Source organism: Bombyx mori, chromosome 22 (assembly GCF_030269925.1).
Source record: "Bombyx mori chromosome 22, ASM3026992v2".
Classification (NCBI taxonomy): domain Eukaryota; kingdom Metazoa; phylum Arthropoda; class Insecta; order Lepidoptera; family Bombycidae; genus Bombyx; species Bombyx mori.
In genome coordinates, this window is record NC_085128.1 from 6708114 (window position 1) to 6730567 (window position 22454).

The 22454-nt window shown below is 35.1% G+C and overlaps 1 protein-coding gene and 1 long non-coding RNA gene across 3 annotated transcripts in view; one reads left to right on the plus strand and one right to left on the minus strand.

Moving 5' to 3' along the window:
- LOC101741086 (elongation of very long chain fatty acids protein AAEL008004) overlaps positions 1 to 7216 on the minus strand; it is a 34246-nt gene extending 27030 nt beyond the window's left edge. Inside the window, exon 1 of one of the 2 annotated variants that reach the window (XM_004931894.4) lies at positions 6689 to 7216. The gene's annotated coding sequence lies outside the window, so the exon portion shown is untranslated. The remainder of the gene's footprint in view (positions 1 to 6688) is intronic. The other variant, XM_004931895.3, reaches the window with a different exon arrangement.
- A 3217-nt stretch (positions 7217 to 10433) lies between these two features.
- Positions 10434 to 14890, plus strand: LOC134200963 (uncharacterized). Its single transcript, XR_009976096.1, has 3 exons — positions 10434 to 10688; positions 10800 to 10860; positions 12169 to 14890. It is a non-coding gene; the product is annotated as an uncharacterized LOC134200963 (long non-coding RNA).
- Positions 14891 to 22454: the final 7564 nt, after the last annotated feature.

Consider the following 22454-nt stretch of genomic DNA (forward strand, 5'->3'; position numbering starts at 1 on the left):
ATTCGAGCAAATAAAATACGTCAAGTGTGCCTTGAATTTATTTATTTTAGTGCCCACGGTCTTAGCTTATTTAAAAATTAAAACTGCAAGGTTAATGCTATAACAACTCTATTCAAATGTTTATTTACATTTATGAGTATATATATAATATAATCAAGATCACATCTGTAAATGCTTTTGTCTTCCGTATTATAATCAAGAAATACTCGATTAAGCGTGAATATTTATAATTGATACCTCGAACATTGTTTCTAAGAATGAGGCTGCCAATGCAAACAAATACATATAAGCTTAAAAATCTAATACAATTTGGTATATTCAGGCTACTTGTAACGTTTTCTATTGAGTACTTTGACCCACAATCTAATTTTTACAAATAATATGCTTAAATATTATGATTATGGTAAATTTGGGTAGTAATGGTCAATACTGATTTCCTATGTCACAAGCATATGTATCTTTATGGTCATATCAACCTTGGTTCAGTATAAAAATGTAGAATTGGATGTCGAAAATAATGCCGTCTAATAAAGTCTGTCATTGGTGAAAAGTGAGTCCAATGTTTGTGTGCGTGTTACGGCTGATTGCAGAATCTAGAGCGGTCGTTTGAGTGAATCAGATTTGTACAACACTAGTATAGTAGTGCGCTGCTCTCGATAAATAGTAGAACCAACGACGGTTAGAAACTATGTTTTAGAGGCTATATTGAGCGATGCACCGGTGTTCGAATTCCAGGCGGGTACCAATTTTTCTGATGAAATACGTACTCAACAAATTTCAAACCCGCAAATTTTAGTACGTCATAAATGTCTATAGGCTCCAGTAACCACTTAACACCAGGTGGGTTGTGAGCTCGTTCACCCATCTAAGCAATAAATAAAAAACTATTTTATTACTGGTGGTAGGACCTCTTGTGAGTCCGCAGGGGTAGGTACCACCGCCTTGTCTATTTCTGCCGTGAAGCAGTAATAAGGTGGGGCAGCCGTTGTAGCTATACTAAGACCTTAGAACTCATATCTCGGGGTGGGTGGCGGCATTTCCGTCGTAGATGTCTATGGGCTCCGGTAAGCACTTAACAGCAGGTGGGCCGTGAGTTCGGCCACACACACACCTAAGCAATAAATAAAAAAATGCGGCCCATGATGACATCGACTTACTTTTGTGTCTTACGTATCGATCTCCATAGAACGAAATTAGAGAGGCCCTTTCATACAAATGTACAATATCCGTTCATCTCGTGGTTGGTACATTATTAGGTATAATATAATAAGTAGGTCGGGTCATTGTTGTAATAACATGTAAAAATAATCGCTGTATGATTAAGCCGTTGTAAGGTTTGCGTTAAATTTAAAAACTGTTTTTAATTTATTAGGTATTTGTTTTTATTGCTTTGAAGGGACTTGAAGTAAGTTTTATCTTTGAAGGTGGCGAACATGGGGAAAGTGATTTCCACCGCCCATGTCTACATTATATATATCGACCAAGAGCTATATCATAAATGTAAGGTTGTATTTAGTTTCCAGAGTTAGTTTTAAATAGGAAATGTAACTGGAAACGTACAGTGCGTCGTTAGGCGTGATTAAAAGCGTTATAGGTAAGGCGGTTGGAGTACTAGTATTCACGGATGACTTCCACGATGAAGTTATTATGTTGTTTTTTTTTATTGCCGTATAGGCAGACTAGCATACGGCCCACCTGATGGTGAGTGGTTACCGTCGCTCATGGACGTCAGCAATGCCAGGGGCAGAGCCAAGCCGCTGCCTACCGTTTAATACTCTACATTTGAAGAAGGACAGGTCATAGCGCTCGGGAAACACCGTGGAGGGGAGCTCATTCCATAGCCGGATGGTACGTGGCAAAAAAGATCTCTGGAAACGCACTGTGGATGAACGTAGTGGCTCCAGGTAGTATGGATGAACTCTACTCCGGTGGCGGGCGGTGCGATGGTAAAAACGAGATGACGGTATCATCTCGAGCACTCCCCATGGAACATACGGTACAGAATACAGAGGGAACCGAAGTTCCTCCGCAGACCCAGAGGTTCCAAACGATCCGTGAGAATGGGATTATCGACAATCCGAACGGCCCTCCTCTGTAGGGAGTCAAATGGAAGAAGCTGGTATTTGGGAGCCCCGGCCCAGAGATGGGAGCAGTACTCCACGCGAGGCCGGACTTGTGCTTTATAAAACAAAAGCCTTTGTATGTATGTATATTTATGTTAACCAACCAAGTCCCATAGAGAGTCGTTGAAGTTTTGCTCTTTTTTAGATCAAGCTAGCACCGGCACAAGTTTATGAAGCACAATGAAACGAAAGTAATGCGTTCAATTAAATTGTATTTATCAATTAAAATGTAACTAATTGATCAATTCTTGTTTTGAATAACAAATAAATAATTTGTATTAGTTAAATATTTATTTATTGTAATATTCCACGGTAAAATGTAAGTTAGGAATATTTATTTAGTACATTTGCGCGCAAAGTCTTGAGTTCATTCGTTTGTTATGGCCGAAAGGGCGGAGTCTACGATCCAAATGGCTAAAAGAAATTACCACACACATTGCACACCACAATATTTGTTTTTAATGAATACCGAAACGAATACAAGTAAATGTCGATCGCGTAACATGTGCAATTCAAAGATTAAAGTTGATAAACTCGACAAAGATATCATTATATTTGAAGAAGAAGCTGTTGAGTCATGAATTAATAAAATTGATTCTAAAGAATATAGTAACGAATTGTCCGTTGTGTATATGTTTTGCGCAACACCCGGAGGCAGCGGTCTCGACCCTGAACTCAATTCGGAGGCGTTCTTTTGCAACTGATCGGTGGTCGGGTGGCGCAGTGGACGTCGCCGGTGTAAATGTAAACATTTGCAGGCGCAAGTCGATCACACGAGGCCGCACGGGACGTGCTCTAACACTAGCTATACCATTCATGGTGGCCATCCTTGCTATATGTACACGTCACTTTTATGTTAATTATCACAGTTCCTATAAACCTTCAACGGATTTGGTGTTTATTTTGACACACCACAGCGTCTATTTAATTTTTTGTGTTAGGTTAATAATTGTAGAGATAATGCAATAGTAATTTTCATACAAATAACATGTAGTTTAAAGTGATGCTTATTGATTGAGTTTAGAACATGTATTTTACATGTTTTTTAAAAGAAAATTCTTATTACTAATTCTTATTAATAAGGTTAGATTCATTAAGAATTGAATTAAATGAATAGTTGTATAATTAGGGCTGAAATTGAATGCTTGTAGTTCGGGAGTAAAATGGTCCCCCAAATACGTCGCATAGCACAGAAACAAAAATATCCTTTATTTAAAGATTTTATGCTTTAATATAGGTAATAGAGTTGCACAGATGGAAACAACGAACATACATTTAATAATAATTTATAGCTTAATGATATGCATGTGCATAAAATGTGTTAAATTCAAGGTTTTGGAATATGAAAAAAATCTGATTTTCCAGTTGATGTGCCGTGTCATGTTGTTATGAAATAGGGAAAATGAATACAAAAACAAAACACGCTATTTGATTTGAAATCAATTTCAACATTTTAATTATACTAACATTGTTGATAAACCGTTTAAGTCCTAAATTGCAACAATAGCCTATTGTGTATAAATATAAATACGTTCTGAATTATCTAATAAATTAGAAAAAACGTAAAATAAAAACAAAGAGAAGGCCGGGTTAAATTTTTTTTTTTTTCGTTTATAATATTTTACAGCTTTCTACTTTTGTTAGAAATTATTAGAGTAAATTGTGCTCTATACCGAGTTAAGTTTGAAATTATCTAACTCAAACATTTAATTAATAACGTACCAACTAGCTATTGTTATATCTCTTTCTGGGTCCTGTATATATAGCGAGGAATGATAATAATAATATGTATATACGAGTTTTAATTCCCTTTATCTTTGGATCATAGAAAAATTAATCAAAATCCGTTCAGCAAATATTGAGTGTTGCTCAGAGGAACAAATTTCGAATCAAAAGATCGCGAAAATAGCTCTCCTCAATTTAAAGAAATAGATCTACTAGAGAATAGATCTAGCACTTCAATCATAGTTATTGTAATAATTACTTAAGTAGTCTAATGTACTTGCTACATGTAAATAAGTGTCCGAGGTAAGCTTTGTAAATTAAAAAAATATATTTTAAATAATAAACTCGGAATTACAGCAAACAGTCATCAATCAGATTGTGTCATCAGCAACGAATTAATGCAAATAAAGGAATATTAAGTTTCATAGTACTCAAGTTCGCAATAATTTTTTTTAGTGTTATATCCAAAGCTGTTATATAGATTATTAAAATTGCTAGAAATTATATTTAAAAATTTAAAAATAATAACAAGTGTTTTATGTTTAATAACATATTTTATGTTTTATGTTTAATAACATATTTTACAATTATAATATATAGTTGTAGAAAAAAAAAGGAATTTTAGAGTATAAGTTAAATAAAATACAAAAAAAAACATGAATTGCGTTGAAAGAGACACAGAAATTAGTAAAAGTTGTAAAGTACATTGTAGAAATTTTTAGGAACCCCTATCAAAGTAGAATAAGAGAGTAAAACCAAAAAAAAAAATTTCCATTTACAGTTGGATTTTTAGATTTTTCTTTTGTCTTATGAGAGCCGGAAACACATTCGAAACAAGAACACCCATACACCGAATACGTTTGACAAAGATACTATGACCGGGAATCGATTTCAGAACCCGTGTTCATATTGCCAGGGTCATTGAACCACTTCTCTTGAAATTAGATATGTAAAATAACTCGTTTATTGTATACGAGTTCAGTGTTTTTGTTGAGTGCAGTAATTTTCCAACTCAAACGTGCATTGACGTCAATGAGACTATATCGGAAAAAATATATATAACAAAAAATAATAGGTACGTATTTATCTTGGATTCGTATTAGCCTCGTATTGTCATTAGTGCAAATCTTATAATCTTTTATTACATTGAACGTCTTTATTTTTTTAAAACTGTTCGTTTCATTTATGCGGCTGTTTTTTAATATTCCACATCAACGTTTGGGTTTTATTAATGTCCTAGATTAATTAACCTTTGGTATGACAGATTGGTATAACAGGTATTAATTAATCTTCCGCGTCGAAAGGAAATTTTCTTTACTTTATTTAACCTTCAAATGGATTAGATCAATAAGTGACATTTAATTATTCTGTACATAATTATGTTAATATAATTAAAAAGTTTTTAGGGTTAATATAATCTTTTTTATTTTTTATTTCCGACGTTAAGAATACTTAAGAGTTCTCGTAATCACGGATAACTAACGTGCTATTCGTCGATATTTTTATATTCTGCTAATTACCTTCCTATTTTTTTTGTTTCTAAGAAATATTTCTGCGCATTTAGGTTTCTGTAATGAAATATTCCGCAGTATAGTAAAACAGTTTAATGTTTTTTTATGAAATTTTAGACATTTGTGTACATGCAGTATAAAGTGAAGATTGAGCTTGATACGGACGCTATTCGTCACGTAAATGCGACATAATGTATTTTATCAAGTATTTTGTCCATCGGAGTTTTGCTAATGTTCACTACGTTCCGTACGTGGTCGTGGTTGTCGAGGTAGCGTCTTAGCCCGCTAGGGAGGCATGTTAATCTCATGTCATGTCACTGGCCAGGCGTAGTGACCTTACGTCACGCGGCCACCGCTTTGCGCTGTAACACGCGTTGGGAATACTAACGCCACCAGAACGCCTTGGTGAATCCTTGGCTTCAAAACCGAGCTCCTTTCTTAGTGGAATGTTGCGTCTATTAATGATGTTTAAACTAACTACTCGCGGCTCTGCTTCACTGTTACTGTACTAATGAGTAGTAAATGTATAAATCATCGACATTTATATGTGACATTTAAAACCCGACCAATTATTATTAAATTAAAAAATACAATCAGTCCGTCGATTAGTATAGTCCAATGACTTGTTTCAGAATATCATAAATGTCTTATTTATAATGTGACGATAACTTTGTTTTAGGAATTTGGTTTCATTAAATTAACATCGTTTGATCTCCGTAACCTTTGATCGGGCCAGTCTCATCATATTAGCGAGATGTTCATGATTATCGTTTCGCAGCGACGTTAGATTATTAGATCGTCACGAAGTACACATTCCTGGTGCTGACGATTGTTTTACATGACTGCAGAGCCTACAATAGAGGATGGTTATAGCCTTGGTAGACTGTTAATCAACACAGTAACTACCGTATAATTACTAATTATTTAAGACCGAATTCCTTGGTTGTTAGACGTTTTGTATTAGAAAATATAGTTTATTATTTTTTTGTCCAGTTTATTTTATATGTACAATATGGAATATGAACATTAGGAAAATATTTTATTATTATATAAAAATTACCTTACTTATACTTGTTATTCATTACCTTGTACATTAGTAAGAGATCGTCTCTGAGAAATTTATTAGCAATGAATATTAATTATATAGTGTCTATGAGCTCCAGTAACCACTTAAAACTACTGGGCTGCGGGTTGGTCTAACCAATTAAAGCAAAATAAATTTTGAATTATGTGAAATTGGAAAATCTGAATGATGGTATTAAAAATCTTGAACATCTCGTCACGTGACTCGTCCAAGTTTTAAATAATTAATGAAATACCAAAACTCACCTGCGCAGTTTAATTTGTACAGGCGATGGATCCTTTACCAGAATCGTAGTTGTCGAGAACGAGAACACATTCACTACCGGAGGATGTACCTACTGGTGCTCTTTGCCACTGCGAGGCGAGTGAGGGCGCTAGGGTTGCGTACGCGTTAGCTAGCTACGGGCAGCGCTTGCACACCGCGCGCAGGTGACTTCTGTACTGGCGGCGCGCGCTGTTCCGCGCTCTTTTATCATATCGCCACTTCACGCACCTTCAACTTGACTTCTCCTCTGTTCGCTTCAATATTGTTATTTCAGGATCACTTTTTAACACTATACTACGATTTTAAGTTCACAAAATAAGTTCGGAGACCTTGACTTCGACTGTCAGTTTACACATTTATCTGAACTAGAGGTCCCGCAGTAGTCGAAATTCGACTATAAATAATTAATTGGAATTGTAAGTTTGTATACTATTATGATTGTATTTTATACTTCTATAATCACAAATTTCGCCAAGACTACACTATAAAAAATATAAACAAAGACAAACAATAAATTAATATATTCTCAATTTGACAACAAACGTCACGAACAAAAGTTTGACAATAAATAGTATGCATGCGTGTGTGCGTCAAATACATGGTATATAGTGTATGTAATGTTTTCTTTATTGAATTAATGTATCTTTTATGCATTATTTAAAAAAAAAATAGCATTGTGCGCTTCTTCTCTATATTCTCTATAAGTGTGGAAAATTTCATACTCCTCCGTTCGCGCAATTTCCGTAAAAAGGGATACAAAGTTTTTGCTTCACGTATTAATATATAGAGATAAATAATAATTACAAGAATCTGCTTTTAATAATTAGTTTACAGTTCATATTAATAGGCTAAATAATTACTATAAAATTATATTTAACACTATTAATGTTTTTTTTTCAACTTGTTTAAATAACGAAAACAAAAATACCTACATACAAAGATCACTTAGTTCCTTTTCTCTCCTGACTAGGCGCGTCGACACCTCCGCCTCCGCCATTCGCCCAATCACGATGTACGACCAGCCCATACCGTGAGCCCCGAAGGTCAAATACTTAGGCGTCACCCTCGACAGAAGGATGACATTCCGCCCCCATATAAAGACGGTACGTGACCGTGCCGCCTTCATACTAGGACGTCTCTACCCGATGATATGCAGGCGAAGTAAAATGTCCCTCAGAAATAAGATGACACTCTACAAAACTTGCATACACCCCGTCATGACCTATGCAAGTGTAGTAGTCGCTCACGCGGCTCACACTCACTTAAAATCATTCCAAATTATTCAATCCCGTTTTTGCAGGATAGCCGTCGGAGCCCCGTGGTTCGTCAGGAACGTCGACCTCCATGACGACCTGGACTTAGAGTCCATCAGTAAGTATATGCAGTCGGCGTCGATGCGCCACTTCGATAAAGCGGCACGACACGAGAACCCTCACATCGTGGCCGCCGGTAACTACATTCCCGATCCTGCGGAAAGAATGGAAAGCAGTCGACGTCGCCCCAAACATGTCATCTCGGATCCTCCCGATCCACTAACGGTGCTTCTAGGTACTTCAAGCACCGGTCACCGTTCTTGTCGAACCCGTCGCTTGCGACGAAGGGCTCGACGAGTAAATTAACCCTCAGACACAGCCCAGGTTTGAGCCCCGTGAGCTCACCTACTAGTTAAGGTTACGCTGAAATAGCCTCTCAAGGCTATCAGCTTAGGTAGGAAAAAAAAAGTTCCTTTTGTTTTATGTTTTCAAAGTGTCTTACAGCATTACAGTAGTTAAGTGGCTTTGAAATTATTTTTTTCGTTTCATAAAATTATCATGAAAAATTATTAATATAATATTATTGTAGGTTAGTGTGGATTATAATACTTTTTAAAGTTTATTAAGCGAATACGAACACACTGTCCGCTTGATAGTGAACTTTCCGTATTCACCAGTGAATAATCATTTTGCACTAGAAGAACATAGTACATTAGCATAGCATATAATTTGCTGTAGATAGCAATCTGGAAATCACATGGAGGTGAATTAATTACAGACTCAGTTAATACGTCACAAAACATATACGGAAACGCAAGCGGACGAATGGATGAGCACAGCGATTTAAAAACGCACCAATGATTAGAAATACGGCCTCATTATATTATTAATAATTACGTCGTGTAACTAATCCTAGGCGAGAATGTCTTGTTTTCTGATACCGTGTTTTATTACCTAAGACAATATTGGCAGCAGACTCCAATGAAATAATATAATGAGGTGGAACTATTCAGTTTGTTAAATCACGTTTATGAATGAGGCCTATGCGGATAACTATAATTATTATTATAATCATTATAAACATTTTTCAGGGAAATTCTCAGTACGTCCGAAACATCACGAAGGGCTTAAAATAAAAAATCAGTTCCTATTGCTTTTTAATGACGCTACTACAAACTTAATAATTGTTAAAAATCTTAAACCTTCCAAATTTATCGTGCTCAAGGTAAGATCTGTCCCCGTGGTACACGTGGTTGTGTAAACAAACACAAACAAACACACCAAGCCCGAGAATACAAATCAAGAGAATATGTACTATACAAAATACCTTATTATTTAATTATATTTTCTTTGTTGTACACAAAAAAAGGAAATATATGACGAAAAATGTACAAAACCACATAACCACGATATAATGAAATGTAAAAAAATAAAAGAATAACATATAATATGTAAATATTTAAAATGAATATACATACTACGACGATATAACAATTCAAAATACAACACAGCACCAGTAGCCAAGGTCACTAACCATGAGACCAACGAGCCGATCAAAGAGTTGTGGATAGGCTTTTTTTCCTATTCGCTGATAGCTATTCGTAAGAGCTACCCCGCACGGGTTGGTGAGCTCACGGGTTCAACCTGAGAGAATTTTCTAACACTAGTCCTAGTAGTGTTTTGCAGAATCTACCACCAGATCAGAATCGTGGCCCACTGAGAAGATCCGGCGAGAAGCTCAGTGGGCAATGTCTATGAGTTAGTTCGCTCACCGAACTTTTCGTCGAAATCGACGAGGAGGACAGTGATCGGTGCTTGAGAGGCCTAAAAATAGCGAGAGTGAATACGGGGGAACGGACAAGATATGTTTCGGGTGACGGTGGCTTTGCGTTGCCCCGTAGCGGTCGGATAAGTAATTAGCAGCCGCCACGATTAGAGGGTTTTTGTGTCGCGCCGCTTTATCGAAGTAGTGTTCTGACGCTTCCTTAAGATACTTACGTATCGGTACTAAATTTAGGTCGTCGTGAAGATCTACATTCCTCCCATACCACGGTGTTCTGACGGGTATCCTGCCGAAACGGGATTGGATGACCTGGAGAGAGTTAATGTGTGCACGGGCCGCGAGAGCGAATACTATACTTGCATAGGTCATGACAGAACGTATTCAAGTTTGGTAGAGTGTCACTTTGTTATGAAGGGACAATTTACTTCGCTTGCAGATTATGGGGTAGAGTCTACCGAGTAGGAATGCGGCTCGGTAGTATCCTATATAGCACATAAGATCCAAGATATAAACAATCGTTATTCGTAATTTGATTCAGATTCATTTGAGCATTTTTGCGGAACTGAGTAGGTAACAAACATACAAACTTTCGCATTTATAATATAACTATAGAAGATTAAAATAAAAATTTAATAGTAGTAAAACTTCTAGAAAACTTTTTGATTGTAGTCTTTTCTTGGTAGCGTTGTGAACAAGTTATTGTTTTAACCGCATATAATATATGACTTGATGATATATGATAATATATGACTTCATAATGATATTTGTAGCGTCTAGCGGTTTCGTCCGCGTTACTTTTTTTTATTCGGTATTTAAGATGTTTCGAATACATTACAGTTCTTGTGGAACCTGACGCTTATTCGTTCCTCGAATAATTTGCAAACTATGATTTGAAATAAATAAAAAATAGCTTAGCGTTTCTTTGTACACAGAAAGTATCTTGTAGTAAGTTAACTACCAGTATCTTGTTAGATGAACATCAATCACAATTTTTTGTATCTATTGTTTTATTATTACACAGGTCACTTATTTGTCGTTTGTTTGTCTTTGATACAGAGAGTTCAAGGCATTTGTGGCACTCAACATAATAATATGGGGATGAACTTCAGCATGTGAGGTATGTGTTTACGTCATAAGCGAGAATAATTTGAAATTCCCCAATCGTGAGCTTGTTTTTGTCTCTAATTTTTTTAAACCGGTTAGAATATGGTAAAATAAATAATTAGACGTGAGATACACTTAAAGACCTATGTATTTTTTTGTATTAAATTAATTAGACACACTACTAAGCCTGCTTTGAAAAGTATAATATAGATGCAGTATGTACATTATTTCTAAATGAAATTAATATTCATTGTTAATCTAAGCGGTAATCGGCTGATGTTTATATATCAACTCGAGGTACTGAAACTAGAATGAAGTCTAAGAAAGAAGTAGTGGTAATTATTAATATATTTTTTCTCTCTCTACCTTCCAAGTTAAATTATTTAGTGCTAATAGTTGTCGAATAAAATGGTTCTAACATGTGGCAGATTTATATGTAGACCCTAAAATCGTTTCGTTTTATTTAAAAATTTTCACTTCAACTCGAGTTACGAGATATGATTTTCATTCCCAAAGAAAAGCGATTTTCTTACTGAACGTATTTTTTTAAAACTCGTTTTTGCTATAATGATTAATGTTAGTATGAATAAGTCGGACAATTCAAATTACTTACCTACAAATACGTATCATAAATTAGGCAGTATGAAGTCATTTAAAGGATAAAACACCCGAGAAACTCGTTTATCAAACAATGCGATTATATCGGTGTTCAAATCAGGCAGGTAAGAACCAAGTTTTCTAAAGAAATAAGTATATGATACTTTATATAAGTATATATTTTATTACATAATTTATGTAATAAAAAAAAATAGAAGAACATAATAAATAAAATTCGAACCGCCAAATTTTGAATTGGCAAGGTGCAATGGACACACACACGTGTACGTACAATAATGCAATGGTTTGGAAAGGTTGGAAAGGAAATAGCCGTTATACGATACGATTGAGGCTTCGACCTCACGTCTCAAGGGGGTGGAGGCAGTTACGTTGTGATATCTATGGGCTCCCGTAATCGTACAAACAAGGCTGTGAGCTGGTTTACCAAACAAAAATGGGTAGGTAATTGTAAAGGTTAGGTTGTAAACGTTTTTAGTAGTCAAAAAGAGCTATTCGGAAAATGAAGTATTTTTCATTTGAATTTTGCTGGTTTTTTTTAATTAGATTTGATCTAAAAAAATCACGAACTTTTTTCCTATAATTGATGAAACCTAGATCTTAGATTTGATAAAATTTTATCATTTTGAGCTTTGTTTAATTCTGGAAAGAAAATAACCTAACCTAATTTAACTAATTTCTTGTAATTGTTGTTTTTTGTTTTCAGCATAAAAAGCTGTTCAGCGATTTGAAGTTGCCGTTTTACAATACTGGTCATTCGAAACGTAATTTATGTATTTAAATAAATTTATTTGTTATCTCTGTACCAAAGTTTTACGAAATTTGAGAAGAAAATCAGACTGTTGGACTCGTGAATCTGTTTTTTTTAAAAATCAAAATGCCTAAATTCTTAGTTGATGATGCCATCTGCCTTTAATCCAGAATTTGTTAAAACTTACGCGAAGGCTTAACGAAACTAAATTAACCATAACAAAAGCAAAGTAAAACTGGCTAAGTATTCTTTTTTTTTTCTTTGCTTCAAGCATAATACGTCATGGCAACGCCCGATTCATAATGGAAAATAACGAAACGAGTATTTGGGACCACAAGTAAGTTGCATGCTTATGTAAATTTACAGTCAGGCTGTGTTTTTTCATATTTCATCGCGCCTCTGAAAGTAACATACAGTTAACCGCCTGTGATTCGCATCTTATTCTAATTGAACGCTCTAATGCTGGGGCAATTGACATTACCGACAACTGAGTTCTTACCAACTTGTTCTTAGTTCACTACTGTGCTTCTCTACGTTTAACGGCTATGAAACCCTGTGCTGACTTGATAATTTATGGAAATAATTATTGCGAATAGCAGCTTTTTTTAATACAAATATTTTATAGAGAATTTAATAGGTTGGGGAAAAAGCTTCTTCGCATTTTCTAAGAAAATTCACAACATTTTTTGATATCGTTTATTTACATTTAATTAAAGTACGTAGGTACCATTTTGTTAGATAACTTTTTACCACCTTGTAAGTAAGGACATGATCCCATTGCTATAGAAATTTTCTGGCTTAAGCGTTTTCAATCCGGAAATTTTGATGTCAAAAATGCACGTCGCTCTGGTCGCCCTATTACGGATAAAATGGATGCCATTGTTGAAAAAGTGGAGCAAGATCGACATATCAGTAGGTACGACATAGCTGAAGAACTGGGAATTGACCACAAAACAGTTTTGGCGCATTTGAAAAAAACTGGGTGCACAAAAAAGCTCGATATTTGGGTACCTCACGAGCTCACTGAAAGAAACCTAATGAGCCGTGTACTCATTTGTGATTCTTTATTACCACGTAATGAAACCGAACCATTTTTGAAGAAGCTGATAACTGGTGATGAAAAGTGGATCACGTACGACAAGAACGTGCGAAAATGGTCGTGGTCAAAAGCCGGTCAGGCTTCACAGACTGTGGCGAAACCCGGGTTAGCTCGCAACAAGGTGATGCTGTGTGTGTAGTGGGATTGGAAGGGCATTATTCATTATGAGCTGTTACCACCAGGCAGGACCATCGATTCTGAGCTCTACTGCGAACAATTGAGATTAAAGCAAGAAGTTGAGAGAAAGCGGCCTGAATTAATCAACAGAAGGGGTGTGGTTTTTCATCATGATAACGCTAGACCTCACACATCTTTAGCCACGGAGCAAAAATTAAGAGAGCTTGGCTGAGAGGTGTTAATGCATCCGCCGTATAATCCTGACATTGAATCCTTCAGATTTCTACCTGTTTCGGTCTCTTCAGAATTCTTTAGGTAGTGTCAGATTAAAATCACGAGAGGACTGCCAAAATCAACTGTCGCAGTATTTTGATCAGAAACCCCAAAATATCTCTAGCAATGGGATCATGTCTTTACCTACAAGATGGCAAAAAGTTATCGAACAAAATTGTACCTACATACTTTAGTTAAATGTAAATATGCGATATCAAAAATTTTTGTGAATTTTCTTAAAAAATACGAAGACACTTTTCCCCAACCTATTAAATAATATTTAATAAAGGAATTGCGTCTTATTCATTAACGCTTTTTGTTGAAAACCTAATTGATGTGTATTTGGCTGAGCCCTTGCTCGCCCACTCGCCTGGTAAAACTGGAAAGGCTTCCGGGTCATCAGTAATCAAACATAAAAAAGTACAAATTTTTATAATCATTACTGTCACTAGTTCTTATAATAATGTGGATGTTGCCAGTACTACCACGATAAGACCAAGAAAAAAAAAACCTTTTTTGACCTTATTTCCCAATTGTATTAAATCCATATTAATTGTCTAATGGGTTGGCTCGCTTTTGTTAAGCTTATGCAGTACCTACCTGCGTCATTTAGCAAAAAAATAATAATTTTTACAATTAGATTCTGGAAATCCCACACATTTGATTACGCGCCAAAATTTTGTTACACATTTTTTACTTGAATATATTTAATAAGTTATAACAACTTAATGGTGCAAAACAGATGTTTGATGCTCAGATCGCAACGTAAATTTTATATTGAGGAATATCTGGTGAGTCATATATCTTGATATTATATTGACCATTCATGGAATATTTTACAAATCAACGTTGTCGATTCTGGTACAATCCGGTGTTAACTTTTAGGTAAATAAGCTGGCCACATACTTATGAGAATCATGTGGTATCGATTATCATTTTATACGATAACTTGTTATACTTGTTTTGATAGATATTAAAACGGATAGTCTTATAGTGTAGTAAAATAATGTTGACAACATTATTTTCTTAGGTTGTACAATGTTGGCTCATATGTATAAATGTTATAATAATTGCAAAAAAGCTTAACAGAGTATATTATATAGTCTCGCTTATTGTTTTAAAGTATTAAGTAACAGCCGAACATATGTATTTTAGTACTACTATTAAAAAACCATAGTTTCTGTGGAATTATTGTTTTGCTATCTCCTCCTCCTTGCGTCGCATTTCTCAATTCTGAGGGTCGTGACCGCCCCTCTGTATCACTTTCTCTCGCACGACCTTTCTCTATCTGTTTTTGTTTCTGGCGGTGTGGAGAGCATTCTGAAATGTGGAATCAAGAGTGGTGCTGATCTGATCTTAGTTATAGACAATAAAAAATGTATGCATCCGATTTCAACTATTCATTCACCTTGCAGGATAATATGTTGCCATTATTGTTTATGTCGGCTAAGCATTCTCTGGTGCCATAAGTCATTTCAATATGACATTTTTAATTAAAAAAAAAAAGGAAAAGAATATGTGTCTGAGAATGTGTGGTGTATAAAATAATAATGTGAGGAATGTTGTTCTTCACGACGACTTAAACCTAGAACCGATACATAGGTATGTTAAGTAAGCGTCACAACGCTACTTTGATAAAGAGGCGCGACGCGATAGTCCTCTTATCGTAACCGCCGCCAATTAAATATATCTGACCCAGGTGATGGGTCACGGCAGAGCCGCTATCACCCACAACATGTCTTGTCAGATCCGGACTTAGTGCATTTAGGCTTTTCAAGTACCAGTCACCGCGAACTAGCCCACAGACACAGCCTATCGAGTTTCTCGCCGGATCTTCTCTATGGGTCGCGATTCTGATCAGATGGTAGATTCAGAGAATTATTGCTTTTGGTAACGTCAGTCTTAGCAATTTCCTCAGATTGAATCTGTAATCTCACCTACCGGACACTGCGTATATTATTATAAAATTTGTACTATAATTTAAATTTTTAGATAATAAAAATATCTCGTCTTGTTCTATGGTTATTTCTTAGTAAATTATACCCTATTAATCTTCATTAGATCTCTGATATTTGCACCGTTATGTATCAATGAACTTGTTTTAAAACGGCAAATAGATGAACGGCTGACGAGCTAAGTATAAATCTTCAAGAAATGATTAACTGTTGCGGGACTAGGCTGTGTCGTAAGACTCAGATGTGGTGCCAAAAAACTTGTGTTTCGAATTGTCAACATTACTATATGTTATAAATAGGTGTGAAATACCTACATTTATAATTCTAAAGCGTAGAATATTTCAAGTCCTAAATAATATAAAAAAATATATATATTAAGAAGTGCGAAGAGAAATGAGAATTCTATAATCTAATCTAAGTATAGAGAATTCTAAACCTTATATTTGTAAGCATACTCGGGTGAGTTTAAGGCCCGCATAGTGTTAAGTGGTTACGCATAGTGTTAAGTGATGGTCAGAACAAAGTGAATGCTGTTGTCAATCATGAAATTTGTGGAATTTCAATTGAATTGGAATAGTTAATTCTAAATTAATCTTGAATCCCGAACGTATCTCTGCTTCGAAATAGAAATTATATACGGCAATTAAAAATCCTTCCTCGACTATTTTATTTCTTAATATTATGTAAATTCACAGCTTAAACAAGTTTCACGGCTAAGTCCGGTATTGAGTGAAATATGAACTTGTATAAAATGGTTGAGGATATAAACGAATATGTTGGAAAGGAATCTGAAACATTCACTAGGATAGAAATTTCGCACCCTTGATTTTAAAAATCTTAAAGGTTAGATTTTATGTTGACCTTAATATTCTAATTTCATATACCTGCTATGTATATCTAAATGGCCAACTAGATAATAATATGTACATATACGGTTTGTTAACTTTGCTACTTAGACAAACAGTCCGGCGCGGCTATTAATTTATAATTAACCTTTGAATTTTAATTTCAAGGGTAACTTATTGACTAAAATCAAGTATTTGGCTCGTATTTATCCAGGGGAACGCAGGTTTGTTGTAGTTTCTAGAGCAATTGTTGATATGAAAGTAATATATATAGGGGAGGTGATTTTCCGTAACACAATTGACACAATGATCAGGGAGTGGAACAAAAATTTAGATGTTTGTTAAATAGCTGGAATTCAGTTGGAACCTACTATTATTGGCGGCTTGTAATTATATAAAAAAACGCTACCACATAATCGGTTCAGTATGCACTGGGGCTTACTGGTAGGTCGTGTTCTATAGCTTTAGTTTCCATAAACTCGTGAACATATTATGTTTTCTAACTATCTATTCAATTTGCACGACTTTCAAACTATTTCTCTTCGTAATCACTTCCATCGGACAAAAAACCTTCAAACTTGATTTATGTAAACATATTTAATTGTTTGATTTTGTGTATATTGATTAACTAATATTTCCTGAGTAAATCTTTTATCACGATATAAATAAGTGGCTAACATTAAATTACAAGGATAAAACTGCAATGTATAGAGCTAAAATAATAAGCATCTGGATTTATTGACCCTTGTGGTTAGTCAGTTCTGTTTCGAAAACGAACAACGCCCCTATCAAATTTTGTAACTCTTTTATTACATTTTTGAATACCTTTGTAGGCAGGCGAAAATACGCCTCACCTGATGGTGAGTGGTTACCGTCACTCATGGACGTCAGCAATGCCATAGGTACAACAAAGTTGCTGCCTACGGCTTACTGAAATGTTTGAATACTGATAGGTAATAATACTGCATAGGTAATAAATTCAAATCATTTTGAATAGATTTGGTAGAAGTTTAATTACAATCAAATAAACTTTGTTACGATTAGTCAACATTGACCTGTTCATAAAACTTATTGAACCTATTTTTTATAAGTACCGGTTGTGTCATTCAAAGATGTTGGTTATAGTGTAATAATAAAATATAACATAATAACATAATAATAGCATACTAAATTAATGTAATATTTAAGGTTCCGTAAACAACTTTGATTAGGATGAAAGGGAGTCAAAGGCTCCCGAATTATTCATATGATTTTAATTCACGTGGGAGGAGATAAATTTTATCAATTTAACATTTGATGGGAATGTTTATCTCCACGATGACCTGGAGCTTGATTCAATCAGTAAGTATATACGGTCGGCATCAATGCACGACTTTGAGAAGGCGGCACAACACGATCCCTCTTGTCGTGGCCGCCGGAAATTACATACCCGATCCTATGGACCGAATGGTGAACAGTCCACGTCGCTCTAAACACGTCATTACGGATCCTCCCGATCCATTAACGGTACTTTTAGATACCTCAAGCACCGGTCACCGTCCTCGCCGAGCTCATCGCTTGCGACAAAGGGCTCGACGAGTAAATTAACCCATAGACCCAGCCAGCTGAGTTTCTCGCCGGATCTTCACTGTGGGTCGCGTTTCCGATCCGGTGGTAGATTCTGTGAAGCACGGCTCTTGCTAGGGCTCGTGTTAGCAACGTCGTCAGGTTTGAATCCCGTAATCTACCTACTAGTTAGGGTTACACTGAAATAGCCTCTCAAGGCTATCATCTTAGGTAGGAAAAAATGGCCTTGCGACCTGACCAAGACGGGTAAGCAAGCTCAAAGACCCGGCCGGGAAAAACCGAGTCGCAGCTCCAAATTAAAGGTTGTATGCGAAAGAATAAAACGATTCGATTTACTAAAGTACATAAATGTACAATAATTATACGTAAATTTACTAAATACTAATTTACTAATAAAACTATATTTTATTCGATTAAAAATTACACTAAAACGACATTTGTTCAAATATCCACATAGTTTAAATTTACAATTCGATGTTTCTTCAATCTTAAAAGTATTGAAAGATATTTAACAGTGCCATGTTCGTTAACGTAATAAATTTTTCATACTGTGATATAATTAATGGTCTTACGTTACTTTAAATAAACAAATTCTTAGCACATCCATAAATTTAAAATTATGTACATTGTATTGTACATATTTGAAATTTAATTTAAATTTTCGAATAATGCAAATACACTTTAATTTATTTGCTGTTACCGTAAGATTAATTTAATATTATTTTGTAATTTTTGCCTCTTACAGTCTAAAATAATAAAGTATATTGAATTAATGTAAAATATACGCTACACATTAAACAGTTCCAAGGTAAGAGTTTCTATATAATGGAAACACCGGAAACACGTACGAGACGGCAGCTAATGGAAGGTATTTTGTAGAGTTTTTGGGGTTGGATAGCAGTCAATAAATAAAACTTATTTGAGACTTCAATCTCATATGGCAAGGTGGTTGTCGGATATGGTGTCTTTGGCCTCAGAAAAGTAGGCGGGTTGGTTTGCTTACTCATCTCCGGTAGTAAAATTCAGATATTTGAAACTCATAATAATTGAAGAAATGTTAAATGTCGTCATGAATTCATTTAATATAATAATAACAGTAAAATACAGTTTATCTGTCCATTGGCGAAAAGTACTAAAAATATAAAAGGTTAACTAAAAAATTGTAATAGAACATAGTCCTGAATATTTTTTAGTTACATTTTATCTGTCTGTCTGTTTTTTGTTTGTTTTTTTTTTCACGCACATATCTGGAACCACTGATATTCACAAAATTTTCACAGGCAGAGATTAATTTAGAGCAGAAGAAGCTTGTTTCATTAAAATTATCATTATTCGGTCGCAAAAAATTATCACCTGCAGATTTGTCTGTTTCAAAACCTACCACACAGTCAACAGTTATAGGAATTGCATCAGTGCTGTAATATTGGCGATTCAATAAAATTTATATTAGGTTCACTTTTATTTCTGCTTCAGAATCGAACTCCTTCGTGTAAATACTGTCGACACAAGTACTGTACAAAACTAATTGAGACTGATGGCGAAAAAATAATCAGAAATATACAAATGCTATAGCAACGTTATTTAACACTTAGACGTGAATTCCGGCGCCAAGCCATTCCGCATTCAGATATGTGAACGCGGCTTCATCGAAAACTCTGCATATACCAAAACAATGCCTACAGGTTTCAGCAACTCAGTTTAACCAACTTTAAATCAAAATTAATAAATTAGGTCTTTACTTACGAAATTGCCATTTAGTATAGAGAAAATTAAAGTCATTTTTATGATTTTTATTTATATTTATCAATTAAAATATGCACCCAAGGTATCGATGCATCTCTGCGAGCACAGTAGTAAGCTTTTGCTACGACCAAGTTGCTTTACGTTTCCATGTATTTTCTCATGTAGTATTTATAACAATACTTACATAAATGTATATTATTTATAATAAGTATGCAGTAAGTGCGTTCTATTGAACTCTTCTGAAAGCTGGTTACTAGTTAAATTTATTTACAATTGCACCATATCTTTTAACACCGTAAAAGATCTAACGTACATGATATGTGAAAAGTACCTAAAGATTATTGATTTCAAATACCATCAAACATCAGTATAAGTAAATAAAATAAATAAAATAATGTTTTAGCGACTTACTGACGGAAAATCCCATCTTAATATTTATTGTACAACAAAAATATTTAAAAAATAAAATAAGAATGAGAACACACTTTAATACGTTTTTTTCAAAATAATCTCAAACAATGCATACAATCAATTTCGTTCGACATTGGACATTGAGAAGTTAAAGTTCATAAAAATACGTATACGGAAAAACAAGTTATAAATGTCAAATACTTAAGCTTTATACATAGGTTCTCTCATCCATATTCTCAGTTCCAGACAGAAAATTTTCTAGTTCTGATTAATGATAATCCTAGTTACTTAAACAAATCGCTGGGAAATGTTTTAAGAAGTTGTTCGCGAAGATCCTGTAATCTCTGTTTTCCTACCGTTCCACCTACCACCATTAATATATGTTTAGCGGTTGGGTCGGATTTGGATTTGTTACCAGGCGTCTTTTTCCTGGGTATCACTGAACCGTGCTTAGTTCTTTTTTTTTTTTTTATTGCTTAGATGGGTGGACGAGCTCACAGCCCACCTGGTGTTAAGTGGTTATTGGAGCCCATAGACATCTACAACGTAAATGCGCCACCCACCTTGAGATATAAGTTCTAAGGTCTCAGTATAGTTACAACGGCTACCCCACCCTTCGAACCGAAACGCATTACTGCTTCACGGCGGAAATAGGCGGGGTGGTGGTACCTACCCGTGCGGACTCCCAAGAGGTCCTACCACCAGTGATATCTACTCCAACTTCATGTTTCCTCAGCACTCATTTATTAATCGAAATTTGAAGAGAGTCCACAGCGACGGTAATGGCTTGAGCTTGGCGTTCCCGCGATATACTTAGACTTTAATAATTTTGCAATACCATATTTTTGTCTTCGTTTTTCTATTCCGATTGGATTAGAAATTATTTAATAAGTTCCTTACTGTAATTTGTCTCAATTTCCGGATCATAGTTTATCAAGTTTTGTCTGGATATTATAATATATGTATGTACATACGTCTTAAACTTAACTGTACCGTATCGTGTTCCGCGTATTATAAATGCTTAAATGTTTTTTGTTTTTATAAAAATATTCGTTTTATTTGCAAAACATAAAACATCTGTAATGAAATAATTAAGGTGAGTAATTTTCGTTTCAAATAATTGTATTTAGTAAATGAGTTACTTATTAACTCAAATTCAAGAGCATGGTCATGCAGTTCCAAGTTCAAGAATTGATATCACCGCGAATGAATGTTGTTTTGTTGAAAATGACACCCATAAAATTAATCATTTGAACCAGTAATATAAATTTTTACTGATGTAGTGTAGATTGAGTTTACACATGTTGTTATGACTGTCCTGGAGATCTGCTACGAATATAATTGTACATTTCACGTTGAATCACAGGATAGCAGAGGATTCCAACAAATAAAAAATTTTTTTTTTTAAGACAACAGATAGCCTGATTTAATTACCCTTGACATCCCACAAGAAATACGAAAATCTGCACAAAATTACGAAATATTTATTTAAGCAAATTCACGGAAATCTGAGTCTTTCTATGATAATTGATGACCTTCCTATTTTCAAGGTGAAGTTTGTAATACTGGTTCTAATGAATTTACCCTCTTTTTTTAGAATAATGTTTTTTTAATTCATATCCGCTTCACCATCGTATCGAACGTCTCGATGAGGTTGCGTTGATGGATGCACAACAGCGTGTGGCGTATCCAGCCGATTCGCTTTTTATTTTTATTTTTTATTGCTTACATGGGTTGACGAGCTCACAGCCCACCTGGTGTTAAGTGGTTACTGGAGCCCATAGACATCTACGACGTAAATGCACCACCCACCTTGAGATATAAATTCTAAGGTCTCATGTTTTTAGTTACAACGGCTACCACACCCTTCAAACCGAAACGCATTACTGCTTCACGGCTGAAATAGGCAGGGTGATGGTACCCACCCGCGCGGACTCACAAGAGGTCCTACCACCAGTAATTACGCAAATTATAATTTTGCGGATTTCATTTTTATTACACGATGTTATTCCTTCACCGTGGAAGTCAATCGTAAACATTTGTTGAGTACGTATTTCATTAGAAAAATTGGTACCCGCCAGAGATTCGAACACCGGTTCATCGGTCAACACGAATGCACCGGACGTCTTATCCGTTAGGCCACGACGATTCAGCGAAGCACTACTCCTGCTTAGGCAGATGTTAACAACGTCTCTCAGGCTAAGCCCCTTGAACTCAAGCACCAATCAAGAT